The sequence below is a fragment of the Anthonomus grandis genome, chromosome 5, assembly GCF_022605725.1.
Source record: "Anthonomus grandis grandis chromosome 5, icAntGran1.3, whole genome shotgun sequence".
Taxonomy (NCBI): Eukaryota; Metazoa; Arthropoda; class Insecta; order Coleoptera; family Curculionidae; genus Anthonomus; species Anthonomus grandis.
This window is the reverse complement of record NC_065550.1, coordinates 32,536,619-32,553,812: the sequence shown is the minus strand read 5'-3', so window position 1 is coordinate 32,553,812 and position 17,194 is coordinate 32,536,619. Positions and strand designations below refer to the sequence as shown.

Here is a 17,194-nt window from a genome sequence, read left to right as displayed (position 1 = left end):
GCTAATGCGCACCTAAAACCCCTTATTTACTGGACTAATAACCGATATGAAACAGAATAACTTTACATGTGTTGTGACCTTGCACTTGGCAATGAATTTTTAACACACGTGCCTAATTTGTTGCTAAGTACACACACGGACACGCGTTGTCTATTTTCATTTTTATTTAATATTTCCTAATACTCATATTTAAGGATTATCATAATTAATTAAGTAAGTTAGTAATTGTACAGTAAAATATACAACTATGATCTTGATGACAATCGGATACTTTAGTAGCTGAGTTATTGGGAGAAGAAGAAGAATGTGAAGAAAACAAAGAAGACACAATTATTGAATTATGGAAATCAATCTTAGTCACTTTTTTATAAAAGATCTCAAAAACCTGTACGATCGTCAAGAATTAAAATCGTTAATAACTTGAAGGAAGGAAGAGAAGCTAAAGAAGAGAAAATGAGTAAGAAGTATCGAGTACCTGGAAAAAAATCGTTATTTTGAATAAATGAGAGCCAACGTAGGTAGAAAAAGAAGGCTATTGATCGGAGGAAAGAAAGAAAAAGACCAGGTAAAGAAAAAAGTAGAGAAGAGCATTAAGTGCTTTTTAATTAATATAGAGTCATTGTAGATAGAAGGAAAAGAGTAGAAAAAGTAACAGTAATGAAAAGAAAAGTAGAGAAAGAGACGCTGAAGAAGATTGAGAAGAAAGAAAATGAGAGAAAAGGATCGAGTGCCTGGACAAAAAATATTATGAAGGGAAGAAAAAGAAAACAAATACTTGTAATGAGAAAAAAAACGGAAGAAGAGAAGGTAAAGAAGAAAAAGAACAAAAATAAAAAAAAATATAGAGTCAATGTAGATGATGGGAGGAGAGAAGAATAGTAATGAGGCAAAGAAGCGGAAGAAAACAAAAAAGAAAAATTTGTGATGTATCAAGTGCCTGGAATATAATCTTTATTTCCATTTAATAATGTAATAAATAGAAGCGATGTAAATTTTAATATCTTATGGATATCTAAGGACAATACACTGAAGAAAATAATTCAAGGAGAAAAAGGCCAATTCTGTAAAAATATTTTATGTACATTCAATGCAGATAGTAAAAGAAGAAAAAGATTATTGAGGAGAAAATAGGAAAAAAACTGGAAAAGGTTAACACAAAAAAATAGACTTAATTTTTTTTTTAAATTATTCATTAATTTAATAATTAATATAAAAGAAGAGATGAATATGTGGAAAAAAAGGAAGAAATAAAGAGGCTAAAATAGACAAATAAGGAAAATATAACCTGAATTGGAAATATCAAGTGCTTGGTTTTTTTAATAGAATAATAAGTTCTTAATAAATCAGGTAGACTATAAACGTGAAATATTGAAAAAAAAATTACAGAGAATAAAATCAAATAAAAAACGTATATAGATAGAATGTATGAAATACAGTATTTAAAGGAAATGATAGAAAAAAAAGTCGAGCCAAGCATTAATTAATAAAGAAGTAGAGAGGTAGAGATTTTTGTAAATGTAAAGAAGAAAGAGTAACAAAAAAAAGAAGACGAAAGAAGCTAAAAAAATAAATAAAAAAATTGTAAACTGCAAATGTATGAAGTGCCTGGAAAGAAGTTATTATTATGTCAAACATAAAAAAATAAAAATTAAAAATAGTATGCGTAAAGAGGAACATAACCAAAATTCTTTAAAAAATTTTCTTATAAAATTTATACAAGCCAGTATGCAAGAAAAAATCACTTGACAGTAAAAGTAATAAACAACAGAGATATAGCACATTATACATATAAAAACACAATAAATAAATAATATATAATAATTGATAAGTTAATACATATTATTTCAAAGATTTTTTAAATATACCTTGGGGGGTTAATCGATAGAATGGACTGTATAATAATTAATAAAAATACCAATAGGTATACTTGACTGGCTAATTATATTAAATTAACATGTAATGACAGTGAAGCTCAAAAGCTATATTAGACAACGGCAGCACTCTCGGCTTTATTATTTGAGTCTATTAGACTTAATTTATGACTTAAAAAAGCTCGAATCTGATGCCGCCAGTTTTGCATAACAGCAAATGTCAATAAACTAAAAACTAATAATTGTTCATACCTAAAGAAATGAGACAAATTAGTAAATTCATAGAGGCCCCTGTGCAATATTAAGTTATACCACTGATTGGCTTTACATTTTTCCATCAGAATAAAATCGTTTTTATATATAGTGTTATAACAGCTATATACATCTTTAGATACTTTGGTTCTAACACAAACATTATTTTTAATTTTAATCATCACTCAATCAATTTTTATACTCGCATTCGTTTACTCCGAATACTTTAGTCCTACGTTCGTGCATTTTAGGCCCATTTACCCTTATAATTTTTCCCAAGTTTATGTAAGATAAGGCCTTCAGTTTTTGTAGCATGACCCATAAATACTCAATGCGAATCTCACTTGGATTAACCATATCCTTTAAAACTCCTTCAATTTGATGAACATGATTTTATTGCCCCTTCTGTTTTACCACTAAGAGCAATGTTTGTTTCCATTGACGTAACTGCTGAATATGATGTATTCGATATAGATACAGCAAATGATCCATTCAAATTATTTTCCTTAGTTTCTATTAACCTAGCTATGTCACTTTTTAGGGTTTGATAATAATAATAATAATAATAATGTTTATTTCAAATGCAATATAACAAAAGAAATACAAGTAAATTTAATAAACATCGGCAATAAATACATAATGCCCCCAGCCCTCAGGAGCTAGTACGCTGTGCGAGGACCTGCTGGTGATATTTTTGTTATTAGAAAATCAAGTTTTTTAACAGAAAGTTTAAAGTTTCTTGTATATCTTTAAATACACTAAGGTTTATAAAACCTTCCACTTTTCTTCATTTCCTTGATCTCTCAATCCTTTAAAAGCTTTTTCCTATTTGTGCTTATGTTTCCATTTCCATGATGACTTTTTCATGTGCGTAAATCCACATACACCATTATAAAATTGATGGATATTGGACTATCGACTTTAAGTCACTAGAAAAAATATTACATTTACAACATTTTCATGATTCTTGACCTCCATCACTACACTCTCGTTGGACTCGTTGACTACGGAACTTATTTCTCGGCTATTGTTCTCGATTATTTTCTGATTTCTAGTTTGATCGATTGTCCATAGAGTTTGCAAGTTAATTAATTCGATTATAGCCTTTAAAGGCTAAATATTGTAGGAAAATCCCGATTTTCAGGCATTAAATGCCGAAAGTAGAAGAAGAAAAAAGATTATTGAGGAGAAAGGCAGAAAATGATGAGAAAAACACTGGAAGAGGTAACCACGAAAAAATAGAGTAAGTACCAGATGCCTGGAAAAAAGTTTTTATTTAATAACTCGATAAATTAAGAAGCACCTTTACTAAATAATCTGAAAAAAAAATAAATTAATAAATTAAAAAAAAATACTGGGTTGTAGATTGAATAATATTCACATAAAGGAAAAAGAATATTGTTAAATCAATTATCAGAGCAGCTAGAAATATGCGATGCGTTAATATTTTCAAATTAAATAAAACATAAAAATGTTTAACTGGCTGCATGGTTAAATGCCACACGGCACCAAAAAAAAATTAAATAAATAAGGACAATTTCAATAGGAAAAAGAAGAAGAAAAAAATATTAAGGAGAAATTAATTAAATAAGGTAACGAAGGCTTTGAAGACGTGTTAAACATTAATTAATAAAGTGATATAATGTCTGCTTTTTGTACCTACATGCGACGAGGAGTATCATAGGTCATCAAAGAATAAAAATAAAAAAAAAAAAAAAAATAAATAAGAAAATAGCCAACTGTAAATATTTGAAGTGCCTGGAACTATGAACAAATAATATGCGCAAAAAGGGACATCAAAATTCTTGTACAAAAGATACAAGCTAGTATTCAAAAAAAAAATAACTTGACAGTGAAAGTAATAAAAAAAAGGAAAACTAATGAAGGACTGAGGGAAATTTAGGATAATTAAAGGGCAAATTGAAATATACAGGATATATTAATGCTACCTAACATGGTAACGGAACACGTGTAGAAATTCAATAAGCGTTCCGCAAATTTCAATTTGGTACTGTATAGCTAAAACCATTATTTTGTATTTCCTTAAAATGCAAATTCACACGTTAACCTCGCGTACATGACTTTAGAGCGAACATAAATTTAATTTCGCGTTAAAAAAAATGGTACCGTGACAGCGGCGGAATAAATTTCACGGTTTAAAAAAAAAATAATAATAATTTATTTATTATTATAGGAAATTGCGAGTGTTAGGGGGTTTTACAGTTTAACGAGTTAATATAATTAAAATGTCTATTTTGGCAAGAGTCCAGGATCGCGCTAGATAATAATGTATTTTAGGACTATTTAGTAGTTAATATTTCTTTCAGTTTTGAGGTAATGTTTGATGTTTTATGGTGAATTATAACACTCCTGGCCAAAATAAATAATGCACTTGAACAACTAAATTATAAATTGAGCCTTAACATTCCGACAAATTACGTATTCAGTAGGGCCAACATAAAAACATATCCCCCCATAAAATATGGAATATATGAATTTTTATGACGCCTTAACCGACTCCATCCCGGCCGTACCGATAAATTTCAACAGAAATCCATAATCCGAACTGGGAATTTCTGGTAAAACGTTTATGGCGAATCGATACATGATAAAATCATTAAATCGGTCGACCCGGCTCGTCTTAAAGGCTCTTTTCGACGGTCGACGTCGACCTTTAGAAAATTCAGTTGCAATCGTTTATTTTGGAATCGTAAACTTTATATGGGTTTTGACTCAGCAGCAGCATCAAAACTAGCTCGCTTTTTAAATTAGGGGTCGTAAAAATGACCGCCCCTGCTATCACTAAATCATCACTTTTTATTTATTTATTTTTTCTGTTGCTTCTCAATTCTCAGGAATATCCTGGAAATCTGAGGATGTTGCTTTAAGAGTTTTTTTTCTGTGGAATCTGTAAGTTATTTCTATATTATTTCTGATATCGTTATCTATAAAATTATATTTTTTTCATATAACCTATTCAATTTTATGTAAAAATCACAATTATTTATTTTCTGAGCAATACATTGGGCTAAAATGGCGAAAAAGTGAAAAAATTAGCGATTTTTTTAAAAATATATCCCTCTATAATTTTTTTATTATCGCTTGCATCTTTTTCAAATTAGATGTTTCTTAATTAGCTTATCCAACTGAAAAATAAAATGATCATTTTAATAAAATTCTGGATAACACAGAAATTATTCCTGAAAAATATTTTATCCCTCTACAGTCTGGGATCCGGTAAAATTAATATTTGAACAGTGCAATTTTTTTCAATTAAGATAAAATAATTATCAATTGCTATAAATGGTTAATCTTGACAGTTATTTCAAAAATTCGTTCGTATTTCAAACCTATCGGCCTAGAATTACTGAAAAAAAATGTATGCTTTTTAAATGTGGTGTCACCTCAGTAGTAATTTTAAGGATTAATTGTTCAGGAATCACTAGGAAAATGATTGTAGATGTAATTAATTAAACAGCGATATTTCATATTGATCCAACAACAATTGTTTGAGGTAAATATCCAATGAAGTCCAGATATTTAAGAAATTTAAAAAATTAAATTTTAAATTAAATTTTTTTAAATCTAGGAGACAATAAAACAAGAATACCAAAAGGAAACTTCCAAAGTTCCAGTAAAAGATAAAAAAAAATACTTAGAATACAGGAATAAAAGCTTTATCAATTTTTAATTAAAATGAAAGGTTACTGTATATATATCTGGAATATATACAGAATTTTGCAATTAATTTTTGTCACTTTATAGCCTCAATGACTTAGCTTTAAACGTTTGAAATAAAACGGAAAATTACTCCAAATGCTTGGAATATAATGAAATATGAGTCTAAATATCTGATAAATATAAAAAAAATTATTTTAATTGTCTAGGAGACAATAAAACAAGAATATCAAAGGGAAACTTAAAATTCCTGTAAGAAATTAAAAAATTATTTGAAATACTCAGGCAACAATTTTAAACATTTTAAATAAAATAAAAAGTGCTTGTATATATCTGGAATATATGAAAAAATTGCAATTAATTTTTGGAATAAGTATAATAATTTGTGTGATTTCATAGCTTCAAACGTTTGAAATCTAATGGAAAATTTCTCCAAGTGATTCCAAGTATTTGGGATATTTCACAGATTAATAAAATTAAATGTCAAATGTCTTTAAAATAATGAAACAAGAATACGAAAGAAAAAACTTAAACATCCTTAAAGAAATAAAACAAAATATTTGGAATACTTGCACAATTTGTTTTAAAAATTTTAAATGAAATGAAAAATGACTGCATATATCTGGAATATATACAAACTTTGCAATATATGACCGGAATCGGTATAATAATGTTTATGACCTTATAGCTTCATTGAACCAGCTTCGAATATTTGCAATAAAATAAAAATTAGTTTTCGAGTCCAAATATCTGGAAATTATGAAACATTAAATTTTAAGTGTCTAAAAGACTAAAACAAGATTACCAAGGAGAAATTTAAAATTTCTTTAAAAAATTAAAAAATTATTTAGAATTCTTGGACAATGGTTTTAAAAATTTTAAATAAAAAGAAAAATTACTACATATATCTGGAATATTTTAAATTTAAAATTATTAAAAAATTCTTGGAAAATATTCAAAAAATACATGAAATGCCTGGAATATAAAAGAAATTCCTTCGAATGATTGCAAGTATTTGGAATATTTGACAGATTCAAAAGACATATTTAAATTTCAAATGTCTTTGAAATAATGAAACACGAATACGAAAGAAAAAACTTAAAAATGCTTTAAGAAATAAAACAAAATATTTGGAATACTTAATAATGAAATAAAACATGACTGCATATATCTGGAATATATACAAACCTTGCAATTTATGACCGGAATCAGTATAATAATGTTTATGACCTCATAGCTTCATTGAACCAGCTTCGAATATTTGCAATAAAATGAAAATTAGTTCTCGAGTCCAAATATCTGGAAATTATCAAAAATTAAATTTCAAGTGTCTAAAAGACCAAAACAAAAATACCAAGGAGAAGCTTAAAATTTCTGTAAAAAATTAAAAAATTATTTAGATTTCTTGGACAATGGTTTTAAAAATTTTAAATAAAACGAGAAATTACTACATATATCTGAAATATTTTAAATTTTAAATTATTGAAAAATTGTTGGAAAATATTTAAAAAATACATGAAATGCCTGGAATATAAAAGAAATTCCTTCAAATGATTGCAAGCATTTGGAATATTTGACAGATTTAAAAGACATATTTTAATTTCAAATGTCTTTGAAATAATGAAACACAAATACGAAAGAAAAAACTTAAAAATCCTTTGAGAAATAAAACAAAATATTTGGAATACTTAATAATGAAATAAAAAATGACTGCATATATCTGGAATATATACGAACTTTGCAATATATGACCGGAATCGGTATAATAATGTTTATGACCTCATAGCTTCATTGAACTAGCTTCGAATATCTGCAATAAAATAAAAATTACTTGTCAAGTCCAAATATCTGGAAATTATCAAAAATTAAATTTTAAGTGTCTAAAAGACTAAAACAAGATTACCAAAGAGAAGCTTAAAAATTCAGAAAAAAATTTAAAAAAATGCTTGGAATTTTTGGAAAATGGTTTCTAAAAATTTTAAATAAAACGAAAATTGAGATATACATATATGGAATATTTTAAACTAAAAATTATCAAAAAATTCTTGGATATATTTTGAAAATACATCAAATGCCTGGAATATAAAAGAAATTCCTTCAAATGTTAGGAAGAAATTGAAAATTACTCCAGATGCCGATCATATATTACAACAATTAAAAAAAAATAAATTTAAAAGCTATTTTAAATGGAATAAAATGAAATATAAATCTAAATGTTTGGCAAGTATAAAAATATTCAATTGCATTAAAAAAATGCAATTATTTTGTGGAATAAGTATTATACTTTGTGTGACTTCTTAGCTTCATTGATCGAGCTTCAAACGTTTGAAATCTAATAAAAAATTACTTCAAATGATTGCCAAGCATTTGGAATATCTGACAGATTCAAAAAATTAAATTTCAAAGGTCTTTGAAATAATAAAACACGAATACGAAAGAAAAAACTTAAAAATGCTTTAAGAAATAAAACAAAATATTTGGAATACTTAATAATGAAATGAAAAATGACTGCATATATCTGGAATATACACGAACTTTGCAATATATGACCGGAATCGGTATAATAATGCTTATGACTTTATTTATTTATTAGCTTCATTGAACCAGCTTCGAATATTTGCAATAAAATGAAAATTAGTTCTCGAGTCCAAATATCTGGAAATTATCACAAAATTAAATTTTAAGTGTCTAAAAGACTAAAACAAAAATACCAGGGAGAAGCTTAAAATTTCTGTAAAAAATAACAAAATTATTTGGAATTCTTGGACAATGGTTTTAAAAATTTTAAATAAAACGAAAAATGACTACATATATCTGAAATACTTTAAATTTTAAATTATTAAAAAAATCTTGGAAAATATTCAAAAAATACATGAAATGCCTGGAATATAAAAGAAATTTCTTCAAATGTTAGGAAGAAATTGAAAATTACTCCTCCAGATGCCGATCATATATCACGAAAATTTAAAAAAAATAGATTTAAAAGTGATTTTAAATGGAATAAAATAAAAAATAAGTCCAAAAATCTAGCAAGTATAAAAATATTCAAATGTCTGTTTTAAATATAAATTCTTCAAAAATTGATGATGACAAATTATTTGAAACACCTGGAAAATATCTTAGAAATACGTCAAATGCCTGGAATATAAAATAAATAGCTTGAAATATCATTAAGAAATTGAAAATTACTCTAGATATTCATCAAAGTCCATGTAAATTTAAAAAATAACTTCAAAAATATTTTAAGTAGCTTCAAATACAATAAAATGAAATATAATTCCAAATATCTAACAAATATATTTTTTTTATAAAATTTCAAATGTCTATTTAAGATTTAAAAATTGTCAAAAAATTTCTGAAAAATTGGCAAAAAATATTTGAAATACCTGGAAAATATTTTCAAATTACGTTAAATGCCTAGAATATACAAGAAATTCCGTCAAATATAAGAAAAAAAATTGAAAATTATGCTACATGTCAGTCATATGCCACGAAAACTAAAAAAATAATTTTAAAATGTCCGTTTTAAATTTAACATTAATTAAATCAGTATAATACTTAATGGAAAACTAAAAAAATAATTTTAAAATGTCCGTTTTAAATTTAACATTAATTAAAAATTCCTGGAAGATATGACAAATTGTTTCAAATACCTGAAAAATATTTTTAAAATACGTTAAATATTTGAAATATAAAAGAAATTCTTTAAAATATACGGACGAAATTAAAAATTACTCTAGATGCTGGTCAAAGTCCATGTAAATGAAAAAAACTAGTTTGAAAAGTTATTTAAAATTTTAAATATCTATTTTAGGTTTAAAATTGTTAAAAGATACCTGGAAAATTGTTAAATTATTTCAAATAGCTGAAAAATATTTTCGAAATACGTTAAATGCCTAGAATATAAAAGAAATTTTGTCAAATATCAAAAAGAAATTATGTCGGCCATATACCAGGAAAACTAAAAAAACAGGTTCAAAAGTAATTTCAAATGGCTACAAATGCCATAACATGAAATATAAATGAAATAAACTAAATTAAATTTCAAATGTCTGTTTTGAATTTAAAATTCGTGAAGGATACGACAAATTATTTCAAATACCTGGAAATAATATTAGAAAAACGTTAAATTCCTGATATATAAAAAAAAATTAATTTAAAAATAAAACCTTTAATAATTTTAAATAAAATGAAAGGTAACTGTATATATCTGAAATATATGCAAAATTTTGCAATTAATTTTTATCACTTTATAACTTCATTGACTTAGCTTTAAACGTTTGAAATAAAATGGAAAATTACTTTAAATACTTGGAATATAATAAAATATGAGTCCAAATATCTGGAAAATTAATTTTAAATGTCTAGGAGACAATGACACAAGAACCAAAGGGAAACTTAAAATTCCTGTAAGAAATTAAAAAAACTATTTGAAATACTTGCACAATAATTTTAAACATTTTAAATAAAATAAAAAGTGCCTGCATATATTTGGAATATATAAAAAAAATTGCAATTAATTTCTGGAATAAGTATTAGACTTTGTGTGACTTCATAGCTTCATTGGTCGAGCTTCAAACGTTTGAAATCTAATGGAATATTACTCCAAATGATTGCAAGCATTTGGAATATCTGATAGATTTAAAAAATTAATTTTTAAATGTCTTTGAAATAATGAAACAATCCTTTAAGGAATAAAACAAAATATTTGGAATACTTGCACAATTTGTTTTAAAAATTTTAAATGAAATAAATAAAGACTGCATATATCTGGAATATATACGAACTTTGCAATATATGACCGGAATCGGTATAATAATTTTTATGACCTCATAGCTTCATTAAACCCAAAGCTGGTTCAATGAAGCTATGAGGTCATAAAAATTATATATATATATATAAAATATAATAATTATATAATATTTAAAATAAAATGGAAAATGATTTTTGAGTCCAAATATCTAAAAATTATCAAAAATTAAATTTCAAGTGTCTAAAAGAATAAAACAAAAATACCAAGGAGAAGCTTAAAATTTCTGTAAAAAATAAAAAAAAAATTGGAATTCTTGGACAATGGTTATAAATATTTTAAATAAAACGAAAAATGACTACATATATCTGGAATATTTTAAAAATACATCAAATGCCTAGAACATCAAAGAAATTCTTTAAATATCAGAAAGAAATTTAAAATTACTCTAGATGCTGGTTATATATAACGAAAATTAAAAAAAAATAGATTTAAAAGTTATTTTAAATGGAATAAAATGAAATATAAGTCCAAATGTTTGGCAAGTATAAAAATATTGAATTGTCCATTTTAAATTTCAAATTCTTTAAAAATTCCTGGAAGATATGATGACAAATTACTTAAAACACCTGGAAAATATCTTAGAAATACGTCAAATGCTTGGAATAAAAAAGAAATAGCTTTAAATATCAGGAAGAAATTAAAAATTACTCTAGATGTTCGTCAAAGTGTCAAAGTCCATGTACATTTAAAAAATAACTTCAGAAGTTATTTCAAGTAGCTTCAAATAGAATAAAATGGAATATAATTCCAAATATCTAACAAATATATTTTTTTTTATAAAATTTCAACTCTCTATTTAAGATTTAAAAATTGTTAAAAAATTTCTGGAAAATTCGCAAAAATATTTAAAATACCTGTAAAATATTTTCAAATAACGTTAAATGCCTAGAATATAAAAGAAATTCCGTCAAATATCAGAAAAAAATTGAAAATTATGCTACATGTCAGTCATATGCCATGAAAACAAAAAAATTAATTTTAAAATGTCCGTTTTAAATTTAAAATTAATTAAAAATTCCTGGAAGATATGACAAATTATTTCAAATACCTGAAAAATATTCTCAAAATATGTTAAATATTTGAAATATAAAAGAAATTCTTTGAAATATAAGGAAGAAATTAAAAATTACCCTAAATGCTGATCAAAGTCCATGTAAATGAAAAAAATAGTTTCAAAAGTTATTTAAAATTTTAAATATCTATTTTAGGTTTAAAATTCTTAAAAGATACCTGGAAAATTGTTAAATTATTTAAAATACCTGAAAAATATTTTCAAAATACGTTAAATGCCTGGAATATAAAAGAAATTTCATCAAATATCAAAAAGAAATTATGTCAGCCATATGCCAAGAAAACTAAAAAAATAGGTACAAAGGTAATTTCAAATGACTACAAATGCCATAACATGAAATATAAATCAAATAAATAACTTAAATTAACTAAATTAAATTTCAAATGTCTTTTTTAAATTTAAAATTCGTTGCAGATCTGACAAATTATTTAAAATATCTAGAAAATATTTTAGAATTACGTCAAATGCCTGAAATATAAAAGAAAATTCTTTAAGTATCAGAGAGAAATTAAAAATTAATTCAGATGCTTGTCAAATGCTTTGAAAATGAAATAAATAGTAATAAGTGTAAAAGACCAAATATTTGACAAATTAAAAAATATATTTTTAATTTCAAATATTTAAAAGACCTGAAGCAAGAATATTGGGAAAATCAAAATAAAATGAGAAAAATGTTTATTATGCTGAATACGTGTTTTTATTTTATTTTTACTTTTACATTATTACACCGTACAACTGACGAAATCAATTCAAACAAAAATATTAAAAAAATTACTTAAATGCACTTAAAATTCCTGGAAGATATGACAAACTATTTGGAATAAATAGAAAATACTTTAAAAATACGTCAAATGTCTGCAATAAAATTAACTAGATCTTGATCGGAAATTCTTCTTTTAACCCAACTTTGCAGAAAAAACAGAAAATTTACAACTGGCTTCCCCTCAAAATTTAATTTTATTGATTTAAATTTTTTTTTTAAACAAATCGAGTTTGAATGCAGATTTATCTAAGACTGCACTGTAAACCTTAAGTAATTCCATAGCAATAAAAAGGTATACGTACTCGACAATTTTATCGATCATAACGTTGTTGTCATGCCCCGTGTCATAAAATAATTTAAATGGCCTTTTCTTAAACGGCTGCACGTTATTATCTATTTAAATTATGAAATATAAAAGTTTTCCCAAAGCAGATACCATAAAATGCACAAAGTAAACATATAAAATAAATCATGTGCCACTTTATTCTTAATGGTTATATGATTTATTTTATGTTGCATACTTGCAGCATACTGGCAAGCTTTTGCTAAAAATATATGGCCGTTTTATGGTCCGATGCGGGGTTGACTTAAAACCATAAAATCTAATTAAATTTCCCTTTAATTAATAATTCACCAAAGATGGTTTAACCATAAACAATGTTTAATATTCATGGGAATTATTGTGCTTTGGATATACTGTCACAACCAACCACAACAATATTATTCTGGAATTCGGTCATAGGTCTTGGATTTTAGGTATTTTTTACTGTAAAGCTAGTTTTTGTTAAATTAAGATCGCAGTAAAGAGTTATTTATTACAAAAATCACATCAATTAATGCGCTAACATTACCTGAAATGAGTATACGCTCATCAATGTTTTGCATAAAATTATAGTTTTTAAATAAGAAAAGAAGTTTTTATGAGAAAAGTTTATTTTAAATATTAAATATTTAAACTGTTTAATAATTTCAAAACTCAAATTAACCTGTAATTAGGTTAAGTCAAGTATAGTCAATGATTTAAATTCATTAAAATTAGTTAAAATATAGTGTACATTCAAATGACCAAATTAAACATTCTGTATTAATGTACCAACCAGGGTGTAGAATTAATCAAATTGATAAAAGTAATATGTAGAAAATAATAGGAAAACAAAAATATATATTGCTAACTAAATATACCCTTCAAAAATTCCAATAAATGATGTTAAACACGTCTTTAATTGTATACTATGATTAAACAGTAATAGGAAATTAAAGTATGTACGTTTGTTGTTATACAATTTATTATACTTGAAAACCCGAAAAAATTAAATAGTCAAAATTTTGTATAAAACAAAAAAAAATTAATATTATAAATCAATTCATTATGTGTAGGTACTTTTTAAATAAATTTTTAAATCACTTCAAGAATTTGATAAATAATGTCATCATAATAAATAAAAGACGACTTCTTATTTTAATATTAGGATATCTTGAAAAATATTGAAATTACATGAATGTTTTATAAGAGTTTTTTAGAGCCAATGTCTCTATCTTCAAGTTTACTTATAAGGAAAAATATCATAAGATCAAGAGCAACTAAGATATCGAGGAAAATATCCAGGTTGACGCTCTAGGAATTAAAGCTATTCACCTTACTTTTATATCAAGATATCTTGAAAACCGTTTAGATATGATGACAAATTATTTGAAATACCTAGAAAATATGTTAGAAATACGTCAAATGCCTGGAATATAAAAGAAATAGCTTCAAAAATCAGAAAGAAATTGAAAATTTCTCTAGATGTTCGTCAAAGTTCATGTAAATTAAGTAAAAGTTATTTTAAGTAGCTTCGAATGGAATAAAATGAAATATAATTCCAAACATCTAAAAAATATAATTTTTCTTTTTAAATTGCAAATTAAATTAAATTAAATCGAATTGAATCAAATTAAATTGAAAATATTTTCGAAATACTTTAAATGCCTGGAATATAAAAGAAATTCAATCAAATATCAAGAAGAAATTGAGAATTATGCTACGTATGCTTCGAAACCTAAAAAAATAGGTACAAAAGTAATTTCAAATGGCCACAAATGCAATAAATTGAAATATAATTTAAATAAATAAAATAAAATAAATTCAAATGTCTGTTTTAAATTTAAAAATTCGTTGAAGATATGACAAATTATTTCAAATACCTGGAAATAATTTTAGAATTACGTCAAATATCTGGAATATAAAAGAAATTCCTTTAAAAATCTAAAAGAAAATAATAATTACATTAAATGCTGGTCAAATTCTAGGTTAATTAAACAAATAGCCTTAACAGTTATTTTAAATAGTTTTAAATAAAATAGAATTCCAAATACCCGGCAAATATGAAAAATTTAATTAAAGTTCACATGTCTACTTTAGATTTAAAATTATTAAAAAATAGCAAAAATATATATAGACAACTAAATATATCCTTCAAAAATGCCAATAAATGACGATAAACACGTCTTTAATTGTATACTATGATTAAACAGTAACAGGAAATTAAGTATGTACGTTTGTTGTTATACACTTTATTATACTTCAAAACCCGAAAAAAATCAAATATTCAAAATTTTGTATAAAACAAAAAAAAATTGAATATCATGAATCAATTGATTATGTGTATGTACTAGTTTTTAGCTAAATTTTTAAATGTCATAATAAATAACAGGCGACTTTCTTATTTTAATATCAAGATATCTTGAAAACTATTGAAATTACATGAATGTTTTATAAAAGTTGTTTAGAGCAAATGTCTTTATCTTCAAGTTTACTTATAAGGAAAAATATCATAAGATCAAGAGCAACTAAGATATCGAGGAAAATATCCAGGTTGACGCTCTAGGAATTAAAGCTATTCATTTTACTTTTATATCAAGATATCTTAAAAACCGTTTAGATATGATGACAAATTATTTCAAACACCTGTAAGAAATACGTCAAATGCCTGGAATATAAAAGAAACAGCTTCAAATATCAGAAAGAAATTGAAAATTACTCTAAAGGTTCGTCAAAGTTCATGTATTTTATTGTTATTCTAAGTAGCTTCAAATGGAATAAAATGGAATATAATTCCAAATATCTAAAAAATATAAATTTTCTTATTAAATTACAAATGCCTATTTTAGATTAAAAATTGTTAAAAAGTTCCTGGAAAATTAAAATAATTTAAATGCCTGGAATATAAAAGAAATTCAATCAAATATCAAGAAGGAATTGAGAATAATGCTACATATTCTACGAAAACTAAAAATATATATGCAAAAGTATTTTCAAATGGCGACAAATGCAATAAAATAAAATATAATTCAAATAAATAAAATTAAATAAATTAAATTTCAAATGTCTGTTTTTAAATTTAAAATTCGTTGAAGATATCACAAATTATTTCAAATACCTGGAAATAGTTTTAGAATTACGTCAAATATCTGGAATATAAAAGAAATTTCTTTAAAAATCTTTAAAAAAAAAAAGACAATAAAAATTACATTAAATGCTGGTCGAATTTCAGCTTAATTAAACAAATAGCTTTAACAGCTATTTTAAATAGCTTTAAATAAAATAGAATTCCAAATACCTGGCAAATATGAAAAATTTAATTAAAGTTTAAATGTCTACTTTGGATTTAAAATTATTAAAAAATAGTAAAAATATATAAAGGCAACTAAATATACCCTTCTCGGATATCATGAATCAATTGATTATGCGCAGGTACTAGTTTTTAAACAAATTTTTAAATTACTTCCAGAATTTGATAAATAATGTCATCATAATAAATACCAGATGACTTCTTATTTTAATATCAAGATATCTTGAAAACTATTAAAATTACATGAATGTTTTATAAGAGTTATTTAGAACAAATGTCTCTATCTTCAAGTTCACTTTTAAGGAAAATATCATAAGATCAACAGCAACTAAGATATCTAGGAATTAAAGCCATTTATCTTACTTTTATATCGAGATATCTTGAAAACCATTTAAGTAACATAAAAGTTGTACTAGAATTTTTAAAGGAATTATCAATGTCGAAATTGTGTTATAGAAAATAAAATAGGATTAACAGCAACAATGATATCAAGGTGGACTTTCTAAGAATTGAATCTTTTAACCTTATTTTTATATTAAGGTTTCTTGAAAACCGTTTGAGTTACATAAAAGTTGTATAAGAGTCTCTTAGAGTAAATATCATTGTCTTTAAGTTTAGTTATAAGCAAAAATATTATAAGTTGAACAGCAACTAATATATGAAGCAAAATGTCCAGGTTTACGCACCAGATAAACAGATCTTCTTTTCCTATTTTCATATCACGATATCTTGAAAACTATTAAAGCTACATAAAAGTTTTATAAGAGTTTCTTAGAGCAAACGTCTCTACCTTTAAGTTTAGTTATAAGAACAAATATCATAAGATCAATAGAAACTGAGATATCGAGGAAAATATCAAGGTTAACTTTTTAGGAATTACATATTTTCATCTTATTTTTATATCAATATGTTTCGAAAACCATTTGAGTTACATAAGAGCTTTTATAGGAAATATCATTATCTTATAGTTTAGTTCAAGTATATTTAGTCAAAATATAGGAATGATATGAGCCCCAATAATCCCCAAGCACAATAAGGAACTTTTTAAAAGAGGATTCTCTTATAACATAGCGTCAACCGTAAATAAATTTCAAGTTACTCATTTTAACACATCTTTATCCTGAAGGATCAGAC

The 17,194-nt window shown here is 24.8% G+C and overlaps 1 protein-coding gene across 6 annotated transcripts in view; it reads left to right on the top strand.

The window, feature by feature from the left end:
• Nucleotides 1-17,194, top strand: part of LOC126736660 (protein doublesex-like) — a 153,094-nt gene that overhangs the window by 87,067 nt on the left and 48,833 nt on the right. The window lies entirely within an intron of this gene.